The sequence below is a fragment of the Meles meles genome, chromosome 7, assembly GCF_922984935.1.
Source record: "Meles meles chromosome 7, mMelMel3.1 paternal haplotype, whole genome shotgun sequence".
In the NCBI taxonomy this organism is placed as follows: Eukaryota; Metazoa; Chordata; class Mammalia; order Carnivora; family Mustelidae; genus Meles; species Meles meles.
Window position 1 is genome coordinate 56,585,196 of NC_060072.1, and position 11,353 is coordinate 56,596,548.

The window sequence follows — 11,353 nt, forward strand, 5'->3', positions numbered from 1 at the left end:
TGTGTGTGTGTGTGTGCATTCACTCATGGAAGGGGGGGCAGACATACATACAGCAAGAAAATTCTTTGGTGTCTCTCTCTCTCTCTCTCTCTTTTTTTTTTTAAGATTTTATTTGTTTATTTGACACAGAGAGAGACACAGTAAGAGGGAACACAATCAGGGAGGGGGAGAGGGAGAAGCAGGATCCTGCCGAGCAGAGAGCCCCATGTGGGGCTGGATCCCAGAACCCTGGGACCATGACCTAAGCCGAAGGCAGACATTTAAGGGCTGAGCCACCCAGGCGCCCCTCTGGTGTCTCTTCTTGTAAGAGCACTAATCCCATCATGAGCCCCGCGACTCTACCCTGCTCTTATAACCTCATCTAACCCTAATTACTTCCCAAAGGCCCCATCTCTAAATATTATCACATGTGAGAATTCGGATTTTAACATGTCAACTTTGTGGGAGACACAAACATCCAATCCATAATACCAATTAAAAAGAAACTATTCCTTCTTATGAATATCCCCCCAATGAATTTTATGTTCTTATTTCTTTAAGATTTTATTTATTCCTTTATTTATTTATTTAGAGAGCACAGGCCTGAGTCGGGGAGGGGTAGAAGGAGAGGCAGAGAGACTCTCCAGCAAACTGTGCTGAGCTTAGAGCCTGGCATGGGGCTCAATCCTACCACCCTGAGATCACAACCTGAGGTGAAATTTAAGTCAGATTCTTAACTGACTGGTGCCCCTCCCTGATGTATTTTATTTTATTTATTTTTTAATAGACTTTATTTATTTGAGAGAGAGAGAGCGAGCACCAGCATGGGGAGGGGTAGAGGAAGAGGAACAAGCAGACCCCTCGCTAAACAGAGAGCCCAAACCCTCAGATTATGACCTGAGCTGAAGGCAGATGCCCAGCTGACTGAGCCCCCCAGATGTCCCTTAGAGAGAGAGAGAAAGAGAGAGAGAAACCCTTGGTTTTTATAAAATACATTTCCAATAAAATGTCAAAATAGGGAAATGTTAATCCCCTAGGCTGATCATGGGTTTCTCAGCCAAACCTTTGTTGGTATATCACTGCTGTACCCTTTAAGCCACTTGTAGGGATGTCCCTTTACAACTGAGAGCCAGGAAAAACCTGATCTGTGTTGGCAGGTACAGTGCCGGGGACATAGGTTAATAGCGGTTCTGCCTTTGATTGCTCCATGGATACCTTTGAGAGGGGTTCTCAGCTTGGAATCTCCCTTTGGATCCCTGGTGTGGCCCATGGAGCTCAGTTTCTGAGCCCCTGCACTGGAGAAAGCAGGGAGCGCTGGTGGTCCTTGAGAGTATCAAGGAAGTTTCTTCCATGATTTTGTGGGTAGGAGTAAGAATGCAGATTTTTAAAATGCAGAATGTAAAAGAGTTTGCTGTCTGAGTTGTTATCCTTAAATAAGAGTTGATGTAGGGGCGCCTGGGTGGCTCAGTGGTTTAAGCCGCTGCCTTCGGCTCGGGTCATGATCTCAGGGTCCTGGGATCGAGTCCCACGTCCGGCTCTCTGCTCTGAAGGGAGCCTGCTTCCCTCTCACTCTCTCTGCCTGCCTCTCTGCCTACTTGTGATCTCTCTCTGTCAAATAAATAAATAAAATCTTAAAAAAAAAAAATAAGAGTTGATGTAGGATTAGGGTGATAAACAGCTGGCCGCCCGGAACAGGAGTCTGGAGACTCCAGTTCTCGCCCTGACTAGAACTCCCCAGACAACTAGAGGGGACGTGCTCCACATCCTTTTGTCTCTGAACTTCAGTCTTGTTGTTGGTCAAGCTTGTTCTCACTACACCTGCTTTTATGGATGTGCATCATGGACAAGACCTAGATGCCAAGTGCTACCCACACCCCCAAATATTATTAACTAATAGTTCAACATTGCAAAGCATGATGTATAACACCCACACACACTCACACTCACATGCTGTTATTTCGTGGGAAGAGAGCCATATTTCTTTACAATGGGAAAATAAGCTTTCCCTAGGTCTCCCTTCAGAAGTTCTTTCTCAGGTGAGCTAGGACAAGCCTTGGTTTGGAGAACCTGAGAAGTCTTACCCGGAAATATCTGGAACCTTCACCTTGAAGGAGATGAAGGTGGCTACGTCTTCTCCCGCTTTCCCTTAAAAATCATCTTCTTTTCTCAATACTCGCCTTTGTCTGTGCCTGTTTACCCTGTTCCCTCCCCAGGTCACACCCATCCGTTTCTTGTGAAGGTGTTTCGAGCAGTCGTGGTTTGGGGTAGGACAAGAGAAATAACGAAATGGCTGGCGGGCAAGCGGCAGGCCCAATGGCACCCTTGTTCTGGCTCCGCACCTACCACCGCTGAGGGTGGGTTGGGAGCTGCCATGGCCACCTGTGCCTGCTGGCGGGCCCCAGGGTGTTCCCTGAGTGCCAGGCCAGAATCTTTCCACAGAAGTTTCACTCTGGTTCGGGTCTGTGTTGTCTTTGGAATTCGTCAGTTCATTAGTCTCCTGGGTTCCTTGGAGCCATTGGCCCATCTCTGATATGAGACCAGAATCAGACCCAGATGTGGCCTGGGGCTGCAAAGCAGACTGGGGACCCCTCTCATCCCACTCCCAGGGGACACTAGGCCTTTTGGCCATGTTCCTTGGGGTCTCCCCATTAACGCACTGAATAAACTAATAGCAACGAAAGAACAAGCAACACAAGGTAATAATCTGCTGATTTTCCAACCCAAGAGAGGAGACTAAGGACATTTTGATGCAAAGGTGATTTGTTGATTTGGATAAGGCTCTCTTACTCATTGATTCAGTTTCATCTGAAAAACTATATGTACCTGACACACAGTAGGCGTATTGGACAAGTTTGCTGAGAGAATGCATGGAGCCTTCTCTTTAGTGCTTTTGTGCTAAAAAGGGGGGGCTGACACAAAGTGGGCCTTCAATCAGTATGTGGTTCTTAGCTTTTCTTCCCTCAGGTTTTCATTCTTCTCATGACTCAGGAAATCATGGTTGAGGCTGTATTAAAAAAAAAAAGACATATATATATATATATATATATATATTTTTTTTTTTTTTTCTCAAAACCTCAGACTGGTCTGTATTGGAAAGCCAAATATTTCCCCCGCACTCAGAGGAGAATGGACTTTATTTACTAACCTTCTTATCTTGGTACGAATATTTTCCTCAGTGCCAGTGTCTCATTAAGTAAGTTTTGAGCAAGTCCTTTTTCTTCTGTAGGTCTTAGCCAGGCCTACCAAATCAGGAACAGAGGGAGACTGGGGGCCTTTGACAAGTTCATTAGAAAACAATTTTGGAAATAAAGGTCTTCTGCGTCTTCCTAAGTTGAAAGTCTGGAGCGCTCCAACCTCTGTGAGTAGAATTGTTTACATCCCTTTCGTCTTATTTTATTTGCTGAGCGATAAATGCTGTGATAAGGCAGAGGAAAGAATGTGTGGTTCTGTGCTGGGACTAATGAATCATTGCTTGTAAACCCTTGAGAAGAAAACCCTTTGACTTTAAACTCGTGGAAGATGGCACCAGAGAGGATAAAAACAATACAGAAAAAGTTATCATTTAGGCTCCTGTCATATTTTCCCCCTTTGACTAAATGATGACTGACTTATTCTAAATCACTCTGGGGACTGACAAACTTCACATGAGTTTCTAAATCTTAATATCTGATTGTGTCACCAAATCGCTTCCGTACAAAAGTATTCCAGTTCACCCAGCTCAGCCACGACAGCACAAGGGTCTTGACCAAGAAATAATCCATAATATCACGATGCTTTTGAGAATCAATGAAAAAGTTGCTTCTATTATTCTTTTGGGTAAAGTTGGTTTGTAACGTTTTATGGGATCATCCCAGTTTCAAATATTCATCCTATGAATATTTGAACTATGGGCTGGTCCCATAGACCTTTAAAAATGTCTTAGAAATTTCAAATATTTAAGTCTTTATATTTTTGAAGCTGCCTCTTGCACCTGTGTGTGACACAGCACTGTTCAGTGGCCCGTGTGGTTTCATTTTTAATTTTAAAAATATAGTCATTTAGTTTAGAGAATAACTTATAACAAAGGCCCTAGTTGTTTCTTTTTAAAGATTTTATTCACTTAATTGACAGAGAGAGAGAGAAAGAGAGAGCAAGCACAGGCAGGGGGAGGGAAAGCTGAGGCAGAGGGAGAAGCAGGCTCTGCATCAAGCAGAGAGCCTTATGTGGGGTTCGATCCCAGGACCCTGAGATCACGACCTGAGCCGAAGGCTTAACTGACTTAACTGAGCATCTCCTTAACTGACTGAGCCACCCAGGTGCCCCTCAAGTTGTTTCTTCATAACACATCTTGTAACAAAAGGATTTTCTTTTCAATTGCAGTTGACCCTTGAACAACACTGGTTTAACTGTGTGGGTCTACTTATATGGGGCTTTTCCCGTAAGTCCAGTTCAGTGCTGTAAATGAATTTTCTCTTTCTTTTGATAGTCTCGATAACAGCTTACTTTATTATAAGAATACAGAGCATAACACAGGTAACATGCGAAATATGTGTTAATCAACTATTTCTATTGTTACTACGGCTTCTGGTCAACAGTAGGCTATTAGCAGTTGAGTTTTTCGGGAGCCCAAAGTTATACTTGGATTTTCCACTGTGCAGGAAGTCAGCCCCCCAACCCCCACGTTGTTCAAGGGTCAGCTGTATATGCAAAGCCTCAAACCTTAGACAAGTCCTTGGCTCTTCTCTCCTTTCCTATCCCACATTCAATTCATTAAGTTCTGTTGGCTTTATCACCAGAATGTATTTGGAATCTGGTCACTTCCTACTGTCCCTACTGCTCCAACTGCTCTCTGCAGTCTTCTTCTCTAGCAATGGCCTCCTACTGGCGTCCTGCTTCCAGACTTTGCCAGCCCTGTCCCCAGGCCCCATGTGTACTCTCAACACAGGGGAGGGTGACCCTTGTGTCACCCCTCACCACCCAGGCTTCCTGTCTCTCTCAGCATAAAAGCCAAAGACCTCACGAGGATTCACAAGGGCTGAGGTGATCTGTACCCTCTTCCTTCCCCCCATCTTTTCTGACTTCAGCTGCTTCTCTCTCCATTGCACCTTCCTCCCCAGTCCCTCGGGCCTCCTTGCTGCTCTGTGAACATGCCAAGTTCAGGGCCTGCACTGCTGTTCCTAGATATCCGCAAGACTCACCCCATTACTCCATCCAGGTCTTTGCCCAAATGCAGCCTCCCCCCAAGGGTCTCCCTGGCCCCCTAGGTAGCGTCTCTTCCTCCACAACTCCTCTGCCCAGTTCGGCTGATCAGAAGTGATTTATCTCATTGTTGCTTTCTTCCTTTCATTAACATGTAAGCACGGTGAGGAGAGACTTTGTCTTGTTCCCTGTGGACTCCCTACCTTCTGGAAGAGTGCCTGGCATGTAGAGATACTCAGTATATATCTGTTGTAAGATGAAATATCACAGGCTCATACTGGGGAGTGCAGAACAAACAGATAAGAATGTGAGTCATCACAGAGTCCTAAACACTCATGTGTCTGAACCACATTTCCAAAAGAGCTTCTCATGTCTGGAAAGGTTTTTACCAGACCAAAGATTTTTGTTCTTCTGAAATGCCTCCCACAGCCTGGCTCTGTTATCCTCAGTTTCCCTAGAATTCTCCTTTCAGTGATGAATTTTTTAGTGCTAGCCATCAACCTTTTTCATAGACCATTTTTTCCTTTTGTACTTATCCTTCTGGATGGAGCACTTACATATAATAAAATGCATCCATTTTTAAGGGCTGGTTTGTTGGTTTTGACAAACACACACAGCAGTGTAACAACCACCCCAGTGAAGACAATCGAACACATCCATGACCCCCCAAAATATTCCCTCATGTCCTTCAGCAGGAGGTCTTCAGTCCTAAGCCCTGGCTCTGAATAAGCACGGATCTGCTTTCCGTCATCACAGATAAATTCTGCCTGTTCTAGAATTGTATATAATCGGAAGCATACAGTATGTACTCTTCATTTTCTTGCTCCTTAGAATGTTTTTGAGACTCATCCATGATGGTGTCCGTATCAGTGGTTTGTCCTTTTTCACTGCCGGGTGAAATTAGCAGACCATTCTGTTAAATAGAAAACCCTCCCAGGGTGGGCAGTTGGCAATCGTGGTAGTCCCTTAACACTTTAGTCTGAAATGAATTTCTTTCTTTCTTTTTTTTTTTTCGTTGAGCAATATATGGAAAGTATAAGAACATCGGGTAACTGGAAATGAGGGGGGAGGCCTGACAAAAGCAAGAGGCTGAAAGGCAATTTTGCTAGCATCACCAGTTTGCTTGTCTTTTGTGTACAGACTCTAGAAGCTGCCTTCCTGCCATCAGTGCGTAAAATCCAAGAGTGAGTAAATGAGTCTTGCTGAACACTTGCTAGGTGCGGGTGTATTTCTATTCGATGTGCTTGACAACACTGTGAATTACATGTCCGGCACTCCCTTCTTTCAGATGAGGAAACAGCCCTTGGAGCCATTAGTGGGATTCCAGCCTGGTCTTCCTAACTCTGAAGTTCAATCATTCAAGCTCATTTTAAGTCCTTGGACGGAGTGTAGCCCAGCTGGAGAGGGGTGGGGGGAGAGGAGGATCAGGGAGAGGAGGAGAGAGGGGGAGAGGAAGAGGAGGAGGGAGGGAGGGAAAGAAAGCATGAAATGGGAGAGGAGAAAGAGAGGTCAGGACCGATCCTCTGGGTGAGAGCTCCTGGGAGGGGGAGACTCTGGGAAGCTGCATTGGGTTTCCCAGCATGGAACCAGTCTGGGCACTTCCTGGGATGCGATCCTCTAACCCAGGCTCGGGGTTACTGGCAATGGCTCTCTGGTTTCAGCATGGCCGCCTCAGCGCAGAACTTCCCTCTGGAATTCAGACCCTGAGTACGGGGCACAATCCTAAAGTCAGTCCCAAAGCCGGTGGGGAGGCCCAGGCTGGCACGGGACCTGCTTCCTAGCAGGCTCACTAGAGCCCTGGCGCTGCTGGCTGGCCAGCGTGCTGACCGCAGGCGCGGGCTCCCTGCACCCTGCATTCCCGGGCTTCAAGTGTCATCTCTCCCGAGCCGCACGTGTTTACCCTTTGCACACTCCACTTCTCTCCCTTCCACCTGGTGGAGGTGGGAAGGCAAACCTGGGCCACTTCAACTTGAAGCACTTGAGATGCCCCCGCTGTGCTAGGTCGGCTCCCTTTACCATTTCCCATCACCAGCTGCTGGTGGTGGGAGGGAGGGCGGGGCGGATGAAAGATCGCCCACATTTCAGAGGTGTATTAGTTTCCTAGGGCTGCTGTCACAATGTATCACAAACCGGGTGGCTAAAAACAACCGCAGTTTATTCTTTCATTTCTGGAGGCTAAAAGCCTGCAATCCAGGTGTTGGCAGGGTTGGTTCCTTCTGGAGCTCTGAGGGAGAAACTATCCCGCCCCTCCCTCCTACCTGCTGCTGGTTGTTAACCTTGCTGTTGCTTGTGGCGTTGTAACTCCAGTCTCTGCCTGTGTCCCAAGGCTTTCTTCTCGATCTCCTCTGTGTCTGGGTCTCTCTGTGTCTTCTTCTTCTAAGGACACAAGTCACTGGATTTTGGGCCCCTGGAGTTGCTGTCCATCTTAACATGGCTTCCTGTTGGGCCCCTGCTTCCTGCTCCAGGGAATGAGCCCCGTATTTGGCTCCTGCTCAGTGGGAACCCTGCTTGCCAGATGAGTCTGGGATTCCACACTCAATCTGGCTGCTGTCCACTTGTCCAGCTTTGTCCCCCACTGCCCACACTTTGCCCTCGGACTGGAATGCTCCCCGCCTTCCTCACCCCTTTTCCCTCTCCAGGTGAAAAGCTCTTAGGCATCCTTGAAGCCTCTCCCCTGCGTGAGGGCCACCCTGAGTGCTGTGGGGAGTGTTGACTGTGGCCTTCGTCCCAGCTGTGGTCCTTGGGTGTTTCTCTCACACAACACCCAACACAACGCATTGCTTTCCCTTCGTTATCGCCCACCTCCCCACCAAACTGAGCAACTTAAAGGCAGCTACCGTTTGAGGCCCCCACAGTGATACAGAAGATCATCCACGGCTGTTCAATGGCTGAACAAGCATGGACGTTCCCTTCAGAGACCTAGGAGCATATTTCCCATACTCGTATTATATTCCCTACAATGCTTGGTGCGTAGTTGGCTCTCCAAAAGCTTCCTGTACAGTTTAGCTATTGAATGGAAAAGCCACTGAAGTGAAGGGAAAGAAAGGGGGGGGGGCCCTGGGCCTGAGGTTCCTGAATTCTGAGGTAGTGCTGGTTAAGGGGCCAGAACCAGGGGGTGCCTGGGTGGTTCAGCCATTGGGCGTCTGCCTTCGGCTCAGGTCATGGTCCCAGGGTCCTGGGATCAAACCCCGCATCAGGCATCCTGCTCAGCGGAAAGCCTGCTTCTCCCTCTGACACTCCCCCTGCTTGTGTTCCCTCTCTCTCCTGTGTCTCTGTCTCTCAAATAAATGGATAAAATCTTAAAAAGAAAAAAAAAAGGCAGGGGCAGAACCAGGACATTGGTTCCTGCAATCAAGTGTGGGAATCAGGGGGGCACCTGGGTGGCTCAGTCCGTTAAGTATCTGACTCTTGATCTCAGCTCAGGTCTTAATCTCAAGGTCATGACTTCAAGCCTTGCGTTGGGCTCCACACTGGGCATGGAACCTACTTGAAAAAAAAAAATAGTGGGGATCTAGGCGATGTTGGATGGTGGGGTGGATAAGGGGGTCTCAGCAGGGACTGGCTTCTGGGACTCCCAGCCTGAGGTTGACCCAGGCCCATCCCCATGGAAAGTGACCCCTTGCTGGCCCTACAGCTAAATGAAGGTCATTTCCAGCATCAGACCAGCCTCTTTTTTGGGGGAACAAGGCACCCTTATTGTGAGGCTCTCTCTTCTCATCTCATTTCCAGTCATGTGAGCTTCTCTTCTGTGTCCCTTAACAATGCTACCTGTCACTTGAAGCCAGGTAACACTCAAAGGAGTTGGAGTCACACCTGGGTCTCCAGATTCCCTTTATACCATTTCTTCCACTGATTTCCAAGGGCCTTCAACCTTGTTCTCCAGACCATTTTAGTCTAGAATAAGAGACCTAGCAAACAAATTATTTCATTTACTGGCCCCCTCCTTATCCCCATCAGGGGTAACTCAAAATTACTCAGCTCTCCCATCCTCCCAGGTCTCCACCCCAGCCACCCCCCACCCCACAACCAGACCCCATGGGGCTTTTTGCGGGCAGAGCAGGGACTAGTAGAGGCAAGCAAGGTACCCAAGGCTCACAAGTGAGTGCTTAAGGAAGCACTCACTCTCAGGGCTGCGTAAGTACCTCCTTAAATTTTGTATTCTGGGGTGTTCTGGCTTGGTGCTGGGCTGGTGTATTCATAAAGGGATGGGAGGAGAAAAAGAGGTTGAAAGGAGGGTAGAAGATTGAGTGCTGAGAGAAGAAGGTGGGGAATCTGAAATCATGGCAAAGTGAAGAATAATGGGTGTTTCCTTTAGGTAGATATCTACTAGTGCAATTACTGGATCTATTTTTAACTTTTTGAGGAACCTCGGTACTGTGGAATTTAAGAAACAAAACAAATGATCCTAGGGGAAAAAAGAGAGAGGAAAACTGAGAAACAGACTCCTAACTACAGAGAACAGACTGATGGTCTCACCCAGGGTGGGGGGGGGGGGGTAATGGGTTAATAGGTGATGGGGATTAAGGAGGGCACTTGCCATGATGAGGACCCGCTGTTGTATGGACGTGTTGAATCACTAAATTGGACACCTGAAATGAATATTACACTGTATGTTAACTAACTGAATTTTATTTTATTTTTTAAAAGATTATTTAAGCAATTTCTACACCCAGCATGGGGCTCGAATTCATGACCCCAAGATCAAGAGCTGCTTGCTCTACAGACTAAGCCAGCTAGGGGCCCCCCCAATAACTGGAATTTAAACAAAAACTTAAAAAAAAAAAGGCAAGAATAATGGGTTCATGTGGTCAGGGGTAGCTTTTCCCACAAAACTCACACACATACAGCCTCGGGTGTCCTACATGTTACCCAGAGAACAAGCAGCAGTAGGGAAAACAGAACACAGTCATCCCTTTCTCATTAGGTTTCCCTGAGTTTCTTGTCCCAGGAAAGCCAAAAATTGGAAAGAAATTTCCAAATTCATGTCCTCTTTGTTTTCACTCCGTCCTCAGATACTTGACATCTTTTCCTGGACATCAGGGACCTCGCCCTGGGCTTGCTGATTCAGAGTCTTAAAATGCCTGAGCTGGAGAGCCCTTAGGGGCTCCTAGTCCTGGGAGACACTAGTCACACAGGGTTTCAGGGCACCTGCAGTGTGGCTCCTCCAAACTGACCAATGCCGGTGTAAAACAGACACTGTGGTTCTGAAGCCCTAGTTTGAAACAAAAGAGTGTAAAATAGCTCACTAATGTCTTTTAAAAGCTTGACTATACTGAAATGATAATGTTTGGGCTCTATTCGGTTAAATAAAATATAGTAAAATTAAACCCCCCCCCCTTTTATTTTAAGTGGCTGCTAGAAAAAAAATTTTAAATTAAAACTTTTAAAAATTTTTAAATTTTTATTAACATATAATGTATTATTAGCCCCAGGGGTGCAAGTCTGTGAATCGCCAGCTTTACACACTTCCCAGCACTCGCCATAGCACATACCCTCCCCAATGTCCATTAACCCCACCACCCTCTCCCTACACTCCCCAACTCTGTTTGTTTCCTGAGATTAAGAGTCTCTTATGTTTTGTCTCCTGCCCCATCCCATCTTGTTAATTTAAAAATTTAAAAAAATATATTAATTTTTTTTAACACAAATCCTTGTGTGAGGGGCTAACTTTCTGTAGATCGGGTGAGGGAGTTGCTCTGCTACCTACAGAAGCCCTGCCCAGAAGCAGGTGGTCTAGGAATGGGTTAGTGCTCAGTTCCCCATTGAAAGGGCTTCCAGCCATGCCCTGTTTCCCTGGAGAGGCATTCTCTGTACACTAGCTGCTAGAAAATTTAACATTACGTATGTGGCTCCCATTAGATCTGTTGGACTCGGCCCTCATCCAACTTCGTCCTTGAGGAACCATGAAACAAGAAAACGGGGGCCAAAGACCTCACTTAGCAGATGGCTCACACTAAAAAACACTGTAATTTTCACCAACCTCTCAGTTGCCGCTACACACACACCCACACACACACCCACATACCCACCCCTGGGAGCCTGGGAGCCTGGGAGGGGAGCCGGCAGACCACAGAACCCTGGGCTGCAGGCCTCAAGCAAAATGTTCCAAGACTCAAGATGTTGGCTGTGGTTTCTTGGGAGTGAAACGAAAATCGAATAAAATCACATTTTAAAAACCCAATAGACTCTGGAAACT